Source organism: Mastomys coucha, unplaced genomic scaffold, assembly GCF_008632895.1.
Source record: "Mastomys coucha isolate ucsf_1 unplaced genomic scaffold, UCSF_Mcou_1 pScaffold8, whole genome shotgun sequence".
NCBI lineage: Eukaryota > Metazoa > Chordata > Mammalia > Rodentia > Muridae > Mastomys > Mastomys coucha.
In genome coordinates this window covers 78,338,589-78,352,628 of record NW_022196914.1, presented here as the reverse complement: position 1 = coordinate 78,352,628, position 14,040 = coordinate 78,338,589, and the positions used below count along the sequence as shown (strand labels likewise).

Sequence of the window (14,040 nt, the reverse complement as noted above, 5' to 3'; positions counted from 1 at the left end):
TATATATATATATATATATATACCCAACATTTATAATTCAACTCAAATTTTCATAATTCATCTACTAAAAAAAGTTCCAATTTGTTCCTTATTCAGGTCTAGAATCATATCATTCTGGAAGTTATGTGTATACAAGATACAACACTTACTTCTATTCTCTTATAAAGCTACATTCTAGAAAGTTTCAAATAAATCACTTGAAAAATAAGAGCTGCAGAAAAAAAATGGCATGAGATAGAGTGATAATGTATACAGGCTATGATCATAGGAGTGTGCAGGAAGCGTGCTTTTTTTTTTTTAAATCTCTTTCTGATTGTTTATTACTTAGATGCCTTAATCTTTAGTTGTTATTTATCCTCAAGATTTCTCTTCCCAGCTTAAACCATTTATGTTTCTGAAGCTCAAGGATGAGCCTCATTCTTCTGTGACATTCACAGCACAATGAAGCCAATGTAGATTCAAATCCAATCCCTATAGTCATGGAAATGCCCTTAGATTTTTGAGATAAATATTTCATGGAAAGGCTGAATTATTCTTTCAGTGGCATTGACAAGGCCAACTCTCAGAGGTCAGTTCTTTCACAGTCCTTTCTTTTCTCTCCTTGGAGCTCTGTTTTTCTCTCCTTGGCTAATGTGAGGGCCTCCAACATTTGCTTCAGGGACAAGTGGGTCAATGCATGCAGCTAAAAAGAATTTGAAATTTAGCTTTAAAATATCTTTCTGAAAAGAATCCTCTGGAAACAAAATTTCCCATCTCCACGTGCTCTTTTCCCCATTTTCACCTTCTTATGTCATTATAGACTTCTCACTAGATGGTTAGTGGGAATTGTTTTATTTCTTGCATAATTTTCAGGATCTCTAGATCAAGACACTTTGGGGACACTGTATTTCATTTGTAAAGGTATTTCTCTTAAATTTTTTTTATTGAGTCATTTCAGTGCCCAGTTTTGAAAAGTTTATTTTAGCTTCATACTCATTCCATACTTCCTGAGGGGGAAAATTTCTCAAGATTGTTTCTATAAAACTTAGATAAAAAGTTTGTCTTCTCTTCACAGTTTTATCAGCAAAGGACTGTGCTTAAAGATATTCCATCTAACGATGCCATACCCATCACCAAACAGGCAAGGTGGGTATTTATGCCCCTAAAATGTGGTAATTGTGATGTACAGGAATTTGAGTTCTGTGTACTGGATATATCAAGAGACTGATTCAGCAGCTATTAGGATTATTTTTAACATTTACCCGATGTTCCTCATTAGCTCTGCATTATTCCCTTAAACTTTCTCTAATTTTTGTTTGAGGGTAAATTTTAAAAATGGGAGATTAAGTGCTTAAAACTACATAGGTAAAGAACTAAGAATAACTCTTTTGATAACTATAATATCTAATAAGGTTCAGAGTTATAGGTGAAATAAAAGGGATAATGATTAATGCTGCAATTTAAAGTTACACTTATTTATTTTCTAAATAAGACTGTGTGCTTTTGTGCTCTGTATGTGTACCCATGCTATGTCATGCATGTTGAGATTAGAAGACAACCCTAGGTGTCAGAGCTATCTCTTCACTGTGTGTGTCCTGGCTATCAAATTTAGAGTCTCAGGTTTGAAGACAATACTCCCCTGGTTTGGTTGTTATTCCAGATACAAAGAGGTCAAAGGAAACAGTTCTTCTGTTTGCCTGCCTTTGTTCTTTTATTTTCTTTCTTTCTTTCTTTCTTTCTTTCTTTCTTTCTTTCTTTCTTTCTTTCTTTCTTTCTTCTTTCTTTCTTTCTTTCTTTCTTTCTTTCTTTCTTTCTTTCTTTCTTTCTTTCTTTCTTTCTTTCTTTCTTTCTTTCTTTTTTCCTTCCTTCCTTCCTCTCTCTCTCTCTCTCTCTCTCTCTCTCTCTCTCTCTCTCTCTTTCTTCCTTTCTTTCTCTCTCTCTTTCTCTCTCTCTCTCTCTTTTCTCGAACTGTCTTCCCCCCTCCCACCAAAAAATAAGAATAGGAAATACAGATTGCTTTAGTAATAAGGTAAAGAGAGAAAGACAGAGACACACAGAGAGAATGTGTAGATGTATGCACATAAATGGGTTTCACAGTGGCATCTATGTGTGAAGAGTCCTTGTTTTATGAATTGCTATAAAGCAATAGCATTACTAATAACTTTATATAATACACTTGGGACTTTAAGACAGGACTCCTAATGAACCTGGGAATACCAACATCTAAGCCCATCCATTTCTTCTCTTTTTATTTTGTACAAAATGTACAAAATAATGAATTAAACCCCTCCTCATTTTCAACTGAAAAAATGTTTTGAAATGTATTTTTAAAAAAAATATTCTCATGCTTATATTTCTTTTCCAATACTGATAATTAAGAATGTGAAATCTTGTATATGTTAAGCAATTTTTAAATAACACACAAAAAAGAAAAACTTTACAAATTAATAGGACATCATGTAATTCTATACACTGTATGTAATGTTTATATCTATCTCATTGTACTTTTTTTCATTTGTTTATTATTGAAAAATTCAAAATCTTTTATTATGCTAAAATACTATGATATTTATAAAATTATTTTGCATTATACCTGGAACCTTAAGGCTAGTTATTTAGAAAATATTGATTTTATAAAACTCTAGTATATCATTTCATGTATATTTATGTGTGTATGTATATGTGCATGTAGTGAAGTGAATATAATTTAAAAGATTGAGGCTTTATTTTAGTTGAAAATCTTTTAAGATTACTTGTTCCTTCCACACAGCCCATCCTTGACTGTGTACATTGACTTAGGCTGTGTTTCAGCGCTACCATGTTCAGGTAAACACAATCAGGAGAATGCACACATTGTTCAGTTGACATGAGCATCAAATCAATGGTTTCTTGGCAGTGTCTTTACATCTATCTCTTGCTTTATATGACATTGGCCCTTTTGCATATTTAATGCTTAACACACAGCACTTACTGGAAACCATGTACTGTTTTAAATACTTTAGCTATATTGAATCATTTAGTTCCTTGTGCAAACCTAATGTGGGGAGAATTACGATTAATCCAAATTTACAGATAAGAAACAGAGTCTTGGAGACACCATCCTCCCCTTCTCTAAGACCCAGGCCTATATCCTTTATCCGCCTCCCTTTCAACATATTTTAAGAAAGCTCAAAGCATGGCCACCTTTATTTATTTATTTTTTACCTGACTTCTTGTGAAAAATGCTAGTTGATTGTCATAAAGTCAACTTCCTAAAGGATAAGAGCACAAAGACAAGCATATTTTCTTTAAAAAATATAACATGGCCTTAAATATAGCTCAGAATCATTTTTCATGCTTAGACACCTAAAATTAAAGAGTTGGCCAGGTAAATTTACTCCCCCGCCCCACAAATGTCATTCCAATGAATTGTTTAGCTTGAAGGCACCATAGGAGGTGTCTGATTTAATAATCTCATTTTACAGACTGTAGTCTTGAGGTCTTGGACTTCAGACAAATTGCTCAGAGACATGCATTTAGTTTCTCCTCAGGGCAATGGGACTAGAGCCTGGCTCTGTGGATGCTGAGCATACTGCCACACCATGCTGCTTCGTAATCTTTTTATAGATTTGATCCTAAATATAGACTTTGTTAATTTAATTTGGGCTATTATGAGAAAGGAAGCATCAACCAATAAAATGTGCCGAAGATCCTCAAACAGGTGACACATGCTGAATCAAGGGCAATCAGTGGTTCAGATGCAAGGTGAGAGCTATTTGGATCTTCAAATGTAAAGTGAGGTCTAAATCTAAGAGTATGTATAAGGTGGTCCATAATGAACTGCCTCCATCTACTGTCGGCACAGGTGGAAGGCCACACAGAAAAGAAGCCAGCCAGAGATTGAGTTGAAATGAGGGCACAGTGAGAAACCATCCATCTGTCCACCAGCAGTGCAGCTCAGCAGGGCAGCAGCAGGGCCTTTCAAATGAGCCTACTCAAACAGCAGAGTTCTGAGTCAGGGTTTTAATCACAAGTAGTGCTTCTTCTTTGAAAAAAATATATTCATACAGTATGTTCTGATCATGGTTTTCCCTCATCCAACTCCTTCCAGGTCATACCAACCTTCCCTTCCACCCAAATCTACACCTTTTATTTCTCTTTTACATTAGAAAACAAACAGGTGTCAAAAATAATAATAAAATTAAATTAAAACAAACAAGCCAAAAAGAAAGCTTAAGAAATGCATACAGACACACTCAGTGTTTCTTCATGTTGTTATGAGAGATTGTTGTAAGGATGTGTTAAACTGAAATACTACACAGTGCCAAAGATCTGAGCATCTTGTATACCTACATTACTCTGTACATTAAAAGTGTTCTTGTGAGAAAGCCAAAGACTCTTTAATTGCTTCCAAATCTAAACTTAGTGTCTTGAAGGATGATCATTATTTTAACTATATCAAGGTTTGGTCTTGTTGTTAATTCTAATGCTAACTGTAGGCTCCCAAGCCTTGAATTTGAATGTAGACCTGTGTGACCCTGGCCCCAAATTAGTTCTGATTGGTAAATAAAGATGCTGATAGCCAATAGCTGAGCGGAAGAGACATAGGTGGGGTTTAGGATTTCCCAGCTTGGAGTTGGAGGAGAACCAGGAGGAAAGAAGAAGTTGGAGGAGAAGAGAGAAGCTGCCATGGGTTAGGAGAGCCATAAAAACATGGCCCTGAGGGCTGGCCAACTGGAGTTAAGAGAAGCTGAGATGAAACACAGTAAGTAATAACTTGGGGCTATCAATAGAAAAGTAGATTCTAACACCATAGAGGGTATGTCCAGTTCTTGTGCTGTTTATAGCTTATGGTAAATAGAAAGGTTGTGTGTGTGTCTTTTGTCCAGGAAGTAAATAATCAAAGAAAGAGTAGAAATCCCAGGTTGTGATTAAATTTTTTTTTTACAACACAACTCCCTTTGCTCTAGGAATTTAGGGTATTATTAAGAAGGTGAGAGGGGGCAGTGGTGTATTACAAGTAAATTCTAAACCTGAGCTCTTCAGCGAAGCTGCTGGGCTTGTAGACTTGTGGAAACTTTTCACATATAGACTTTTCAGATGCACATCTCGCCCTAATTTTCTTCCTCTGATTCCACAAACATAATGAAGCAGGTTAACGTCTTTAACGAGATGTCACAACAGAATAATAGTTTTCACAACTTATTCAAAGAACTCCCAGTACTTTGCTTTGCTCATTAGTCACATCCAACTGTAGCAGATGATGAATGGATTTGTCAAGTAGCACAAGATTTTTATAAGCAAACCTATACTGAGACTCTGAAATTAGATTGGAGAGCCAAGGCACAGGGGTATAAAACAAGAAGGGATCAAGAAGGAATCTTGCTGTTTGGCTTATTACCATCTTCCTCTACTTCAGCTGCTATGGCAATAGCCACATGCTGGGCAAAACATGTACAACAGAAATACAGTTCTAATAGGAGGCTGGAAGTCGGAGATCAAGGTACCAAAATGTTCAGATTATTCCAGTGGTCATCTTGCAGGTGGCTGAGTGCCACTGTTATATCCTCACATGGAAAAGATGAAAGTCTTATCGTGTAAAATTCAAAGTCATAAACTATCATCATTTGAAGATTGGATATAAAACATATAAAATTAGGGAAATGGGCAACAACATTCAAAACTTGGTGAGTTTTAAAATAGGCATCACCAAAAAAATGCGAGATGAAATTATGTGACTAATACTAATGATGTTTTTAAATAGCTTATACATGTTAAACAGACAAGCAGGTACTTTTTGGAGTTGAAAATACAGCTATACACAAATTTAAAAAGTATACAGGTACACCTGTCATTCATTAAAATTTGAGAATTGTTTTAACGCCATAAAATGTTTATCTGTTAAAATAATCCTCACAGCTGTAACTTGTGATATATAACTAATCCTAGCACTTTGTATTCAGATACAATAATCCCAATTTGGCTGTGCAGTGATTTGATGACCTGATTGGACTACAGGAGAGCCTGTCTTAAAGCAACAACCCTAAAACCAAACAAAAACAACCACTCAAAAAACTACATTCAAAATATTTTACAGTTAGATTTGATGCAACATAGGTTTACCTAGTAAAAATTATGTTCGGGGCTTGGTATTAAATATAAAGATATCAACAAATTAGCATTATCTTTATTAAATATGCAGAGTTAGAAGAAATGACTGTATGTGGTCAGTGACTACCTTAATGACCAGCAACCACTTATAACCCCATAGACAAGTCTTCTGGACAGTATAGTTTTCAGATCCTGCTGTCTTATATTATAGAGCTATATTATTTAATCCTTAAGGTAGTGAGGTTAGTTCAAAATTAGAAAACAATTTTAGATGCCTTGCCTTTGAATTTCTTAGGACCCTATGCTTCCTTTATTTTTCTTTAGCTCAATTTCTCATTAGCTTTATGCTGGTTTCATGTTTTTTAAATGAAAACATAGCTTAACACAGGGATCATCTAAACTGAATGTGGTACTTGAATGTTTCTTGAGTGTTGTTGGGTCTTGAAAGAAAGTGTAACAGCTGAAAGTGGAGTCAAGTTGAAATATACCCCATACCTACTCATCTCTTAGGAGTCCACTCACAGTGCAAGAATCTTAGTGTTGATGACTGTCTGTCATTTTGCTTCAGTTCCATGGTTTAAATTTTAAAAAAGGTCTTAATCTCAGAAAATCCTTAATTTAGTACTTGAGAGTAGTAAAAAAAAAAAATGATTGAACAGATTGCGTGCTATGAGAGTAAGAGTACCAGAAGTAAAGCCCTAAGCAGATATACAAGAGATTACACTTGAGACATAGCTTACACATTTGATGAGCACGTAGCAGACTAAAAAGATGAGATGCATTAAAAAGCACATTAGCATCTAAAAGAATTGTCTTTGTTTATTGATGTCCAGTATAAGTTTTTCTAGGGAATTGTCAAAAAGTTTAGAAAAATAGTTTGGATCAGATTGTTCATAATTTTGGAGCCACTGTCTGAGGCTTCTGACATTATTATTTTGAGATACATTCAATACAACTGATTCAGATACATCCCAGGATGATGCAATGTGGGACATAACCCATGAGCAGAATCTGAGACTTCTCTTAGAACTCATGTGATCCAGGCAAGGCAAAGAGAGGTGATATGAATTGACCTTTGAGAGTAAGGGCTTAGTGATTACTCTCAATCACAATTGCAGGTTTACTCTACAGAGAAAACTTTTTAAAAAATCATTCCAAGAAGTGGACTTCTCTGAGGTTCTCCATAGTGGTGGTATATATTCTGTCCAGTGGTTCCTCTGGTGAGCTGAAGTGAAAGTCATGCTTCTTTCAACCTCCTGTGGTATGCATACTAACTTTGGGGCAGGAGATGAAACCACCCGTCAGTTCTTCATCATGAGAAATTCATTTAATGGTATAATGTTAGCGTATTAGTAAAAACATAGAATTTAAATAACCCAAACAAAATGTAAATAACAAGAGTGCTGATAATCAAAACATTAACTTATATTTTCCAAAAAGAGGAAAAAATGCATTTTAAAATCCCAAGGAAAGGTTCTATTTCAAGGTGAATCATAACCTGCTAGGCTTATTTCAGCTTGCCATAGAACCACTCACTTCAGGAAAAGCCCCTTCCCCAGATATTGATAGATACTAAAATTGAGGAACTCTAGAAGTATATGTTGCACAAATAGGGATGAGTAAAAATTACACTTTTAGTAGGCATCCTTGGCTTATGGAGATTTTTTTTAAAAAAATGGGACTAAAATTTAGCTTTTATCACTAAAGTAAAAAGACTTCAAATAAAGTTCCTCATGAACCACTCCATGAATACAGAAACATCTACAGTTATGGGGACTTTGAAAGCTTTCTTCTCCCCACGTTCTATTAATTTTGATACAGATACTATTACTTCTAAATAATATGCCATAATGTTCATCTTCATATGCCATAATGTTCATCTTTATATGAGCTGATTCATTTGTAAATGACTTTATAAAGCAACAGAACAGTGGAATTAGGATCGAGGTTAACATTTGTTTTCTATCCAATTACTGAGAACATGAGACAGAAACCAATCTGGAAACTTTAGGATACAGACTTTGAAGGCAAGCAATTCTGTTCTTGGTCTTCATCTTCAGACATGTCTGATTTCTTAAGTTTTAACAAAAGAAGCATAGCTCTCCCTTCTCTTCTCCATCTCCTCCTGTTCCTTCCAAGTTTCCTATAAGATTTACTGTTTGTAAACCTTGTTCTTTTTCTCTCAATCTCTAAACACAAAATGGTCTTTGAGTTGTTTTTTTTTCCCTGAATGTAAGTTCTTTTGTTAATAGGACTAAGAACCCACACAAATGAACTATGATTTATTTCCAAATAGGCCAAAGCCTTCAGAAAGAGTTTTCAGAGCTGTCTTGCCAGCATTGAAACATTCACTTCACTTGGCCTGGAGGAAAGGATTTAAGAAAGGGATGCAAAAGCTAACAACTAGAAAAATATGAATTGCTTTGTCGTTGACTAGACTTCTTGGCAAATGAAGCATGGGAACTTGAACAAATAAAATGGTGACTTCACCACCAACAGGTTCTTCACACCCTCTTCAAAGAAGGTATCATTTTTTGAAGAACACAATGGAGGAGAGATGGAATAACCTACAAAGTTTTTAGTCCTCTGAGAACTCATGACTGGTCCCAGTGATGAGGTTGACTAGTGGTCTATTCTTATTTGCTTTTTTTTTGTTTGTTTTATTTGTTTCATCCTGTTTTTTAAGTTTTAAAATGTCACATGAGCTTTATCTGGCTCAATGTATTCTGGAAAGTAGAAATTTTAACGATATGTGTTTCCATAGTAAGTAGCTAAAATCAGATTCTCTCTTCCAATTTGTAGTCAACTGTCAGACACTATATAGCAGGATTGAAGACTCATTAGAGGAAATATTTCCTTCATTAGTGTATTGTTTCTTTTTACAATGACATAAGAGCTTATGAATCACACACTGGCAGCGGAACGTGAGATGACCTCATTTTGGAGTGGAATGCTCCAAAGAGGTAATTGAATAATAAAGCTCATAAAAATAACTAAATATATTATTCTAGGAATACAGCAAATTTTCTTTAAATCACAAAATTTTGATGCAGTGATATATAATTTAACATTTTAATGAGATATGTAATGGTTTTACCTATTCTCTAGAATTTTAACACTATGATTACTTTAATGGAGACTAGATAGGGCATAAGAAGTGATTTCAAAAGACCTTTGCTAATGCCGACATTAAAGGATAATTGGCATCTTTGAAGAGAAAGTGAAACCTGTGTAAATGTTCCATCTACATCCTAGAGGAGAATAATGCCCCTCTGGAGCAGATGTTCCACAGTCAGAACACATAGATATCTGAAATTAAAATCCTAAGCAGAGATTTGTCTTCTTTCATGTATACAGCCAGATTAACAGCATGATATGACTCTTAGTTCCTTTATGTGTTATATAGAGATTCATTTATCCATTTTATTAGCATTTGTTAATTGTAAGAAATAATGAGTTTAATTATGAACTATTATAAATATATGTAATATACTAGGATCACTTTCAATCTCCTATAACTATCCCCTGCTCCTCTATGAATCTTTCTCATGTTCCCCTTCCTTTGCCTCCAAAGTCTCCTTTCCCTTTAAGTATTATCTCTATTGTTTCATTATTTATTTTTCTGCCTTTTACTGTTGCCATATAGATATAGATATAGATATAGATATAGATATAGATATAGATATAGATATAGATATAGAACAAATTCATGTCTAGTATTGTAAACCTGGCTAACTAGCCATGACTGAGAAGGCCACAGAATCTAGCGCATTCTTACTTTCCTAAACCATTGTAATCTAGCTGCATTTTAGATACTTATTCTAATCCACAGGTAAATATAACTTTCATCCCTTCTCAAAGATGCTTCCTTTATTACTATTATTTTTTTCTGGATATCATTACAGAAATCAACACCTGGTCAAAATACAAAGAACAATGAGATACCCATCCCTAGTTGATACATCTACCACACTACCCCTACACCTAAGGCTCAGGATACTTCGTGGAAAACAGGCAGAAAGTATGTAAAAATCAGAGGACTCAAATGTTTTCGGAGAGACTTTAATATCCTCAGTTGAAAGAGAACTTTAAGATTATAGAGTTTATCTCCAAAGAGGAATCAAGAGGAGTCTGGGAATTCTTTTCCCCAACCAGCCAGCCAGTTTCTCCCTTAGCTTACTCTTTGAGCATCTACTACCTCACCATCCAGCTGACCTGAACAGTGAAAGCAAATTCCATAGGTCCTAATTCTGTCTTTACCATTACTACTGACCTGGAAGCCTTGAACTTCCTTAATCCCACTTCCCTCCATTCTAATTCCTCCCAAGGCTGTAGGGGATGGGAGAAATTTTGTGTATTCCCTGTTTTAAGTTTCCTAAAGTATTTCTCTTCATTGTCTAATAAAACAGCTTACAGTTTTAGTCATTTCTGATTTCCTTTAAGCAACCACAAGTTAAAGATTAGACAATTGCAGGATATTTGATCTCCTTTACTCATTCCAGTATCTCTATTGCCCATAAGTTTGCCCAATAGACATCAAGCACCTGCTCCATGATCATTTACTCAGAACTTTTACTGATGATAGCGTTGAATAAGGTTGTAGATGAATCATACTAACCAAATTTGCACAGTAAAGAATGGGTAAGCTGAGTAAACATTGTATCTGTGGTATAAAGAAATTGAATAAATATGTAATAACCTTGCAAAAATGAATCCTCGGTCCCAATGTTTTCATTAGAGAATTCTATAACATGGTTAAGGAAGCAATGAGACCAATTCTACAAAATAATTTTTCAGAAAATAGGAACTGAGATAGAAACTTGTAAATTGATTTTTGAAGTATGAATTAACTTAATTCAAAAACCTAAACAATACATTAAGGGATAGAAAAAGAGAAAATAATATCTCTTATAAAATTAATTAATCATGAAACTATATTCACAATAAATGTAATCAACTACAAAACAAGTTAATGAATGAAAGAAAATATCCTCTATTTTATTTAGAATTTAAAAACTCATAACAACAAAATAAAAATAAACATACTTATTCTAAATCGCACAGAAAAAGTGGAAAAGATAGATATTCCATTTATTATTTAAAATAATCATGGAAACTGCTCTCAACATCATAATATGCCTAAATCTTTTTTAAAAAGACCTTTTAACTAGAATTATGTTTAATGGCAAAAATGTAGATTGTTCTTTGCCAGATGAGTGTCATGATAACAATATTCCTCTCACCTCTTTGATTCAACCAAATACTGGTTCTGTCTGCTAGTGAAACAAGACAGTAAAAAGGAATTTTCATGTATGTCAATTGGAAATGCAGAAAAAAATTCTCTTCATGGAGAAAACAAGCTTGCCAAGAAGCAAACCCCAAAGAATTAGTAACATAGCTCCTATAGCTAATATGATACTCTATTCAGGTCACTTCCTAAAAAGGCAATGTCAAACTCCACAATTTTCTTCATAATTGCATCTTACAGTGAAATTGGAGGATCAATTTAAACATAACAGTGATTGTTACAGGTCTAAAAGGGATAGGACCCAGTAAACGATATACAGGGTATTTTGTTTTTCTTTCTTTTTAAAGAGTGGTGAGATTTGATATTAAAATGAGGGTGTATATGGGACAATGATCATCTGTTAAACATGTGGAATTCTTTAACACAGAGCAAGTTTTATTATATGCAAACTGAGAAGCAATTTATGAGGTCAGAGCATTACTAGGAATGCTAATTAGATTTATGTCAGCTTGACACAAACTACAGTCATGTGAAAGTCATTTGATTGAAAAAAAATCCTCTATAAGATAGGGCCATGGGGAAGCCTGTAGGGCTTTTTCTTAATTAGTGATTGCATGGGGAGGGGAGGACCCAGTTCATTGTGGATAGTGACACCCCTGGGCTGGGGGTCGTGGGTTCTATAAGAAAAGAGTCTGAACAAGCCATTTAGAGCAAGCCAGTAAGCATCACCCCTTCATGGCCTTTGCATCAGCTCCTGCCTCCAGGTTCCTGCACTGTTTGAGTTCAGGCGGAAGTGTAAGCCAAATAAACCCTTCCCTCCCCAAACTTGCCTTTTGATCATGGTGTTTCATCACAGCAATAGAAACCCTAAGACATTGGGTAATGTGCAGAGTGTGACAAACAACTGCAGGAATATTACAACTGTGTGGCACAGTGTCTGTGAGATGGCTGGAGAAAGTGATGCTAACCTCGGTGCCTTTGGAAGTCCATGGAGTCTGTGAGAATGAAGGCAAAGTATATACATACAACTGTACTCTAGCTTATACATATAATTATATCTGTGTGCCTAAATTAAACACAGATTTATAAGGGACATGGTATCGTGGCTATTAAATGAAGAAACTATAAATACACTAGGGATTGAACTAGACTGTCAGACATGGTAATGGATTAAATTTGAAAACAACAGTAGGAACTCATTTTAGCTTTATATAGATGCAGATAGTTATAGAAACAAACATATGCACATTTACAAAATAGTGTTGTCTTTGTGCACATAACAGGTGTGTGTGTGTGTCTGTGTCCATCCACAAATTGATGGGTGCAACAGTGCTTTAATTAGCTAAGAAATACATTGGATACAATGCTAGAATAGTAGCATGGATATTCTTAGTGACAAAGTCTTGATTCAATACAGTGGCATCCAACAAATGAATGAAGGACTCTTTGGACATACAGAGAGAACTCTAAGCTGAAAGAAAAATGTTCACCAAGAGCCTTTTGCTCACTGAACAGAAAAATACAAAACAATCTGAGTAAAGAACAAACCTCTAAAACCCCACTTTAAAGGACACATAGGTAACATGTGATGGAACCTCTGAACAATGTGAGCCTTAAAATAGTTAGGTTATATTTCATATGCAGATTTAAAAAGTTAATAAATAAGGAATAAATAAATAAATTTCTCTGTAGAATAACCCAGTTGTGTCCAACATCAACAGTAGTAATTTGTACAGCTAGGGCTCTCTGAGCATTATATGCACAGAGGAGAGCAGTGCTTTATTATCAGGCTCTTCCTCACAAAACACATTACTATAATCTAATTTGCCAACAAGCAAGTTTCAAGAGGATCTAGGACTGAATATCAAAAGTGCTCAGTTCATGAAGTTTAAGACATAAAGTCTAAGAAGATTTATTCAGAGCACATAAGAAAATATTGCTGATGGAGTGTAAGATGGCATTATGGAGGAAATACAAACCGGGAAGAAGGTAAGAATTGGGAAGATTTGGATTAAGTTGAATTTACTTTCCTAAAAGATTAGCAAAAGCTAATATACAACATGATCTACAAGGTTATATAAATCACAATACTAAAAATTATAGCTGTACCACACTCCTGGACAAAGATGTAACATCACTAAGTCACATAACAGGAAAAAATATTTGTATACTGGGCATGATCTTGTGACTCATCACAGTAACCTTCACAGGAATGCTGGATTCACCAGAGGTTGAACCCATCTGACTTAGTCTTTGAAGGAACCTTGCTCATGATACTTAATATAGGTGTAGTGTATTAATGCTTGTCATTTTAACACAAACACATTTCCACACTCATTTAATTCATTCATTTATTTATACTCATTTGAGGGAGATGTGTGCAAAAGAGCTTGTGTGAGGATCAGGGGACAGTTTGTTGGAGTCAGTTCTCTTCTATCTTGTGGATTTTTAGGGATCCAAGTTAGATCATCCATCTTGGGAGCAAGTGCCTTTACCTGCTATGGCATCTTGCTGGCCCCACGAATCCAGTCTTAATTATAGTGTGCTTTAAATTTTTCAACTTTTTTTTATCATAGTATCACCCAGTCATTTTATAATCACACACTCTGCTGAACATATTCATAATCATGAACTTTACAATAGCCATGTTAAAAATAAACCAAATATGCAGGCCTTTCAGCAACATAAGCTGCTGCCCAAACACCGTATGGACGTCTCTCCTT

At 34.9% G+C, this 14,040-nt stretch overlaps 1 protein-coding gene across 1 annotated transcript in view; it reads right to left on the bottom strand.

The window, feature by feature from the left end:
- The window catches only part of Hcn1 (hyperpolarization activated cyclic nucleotide gated potassium channel 1), a 386,612-nt gene that overhangs the window by 37,293 nt on the left and 335,279 nt on the right, over nucleotides 1-14,040 (bottom strand). The window lies entirely within an intron of this gene.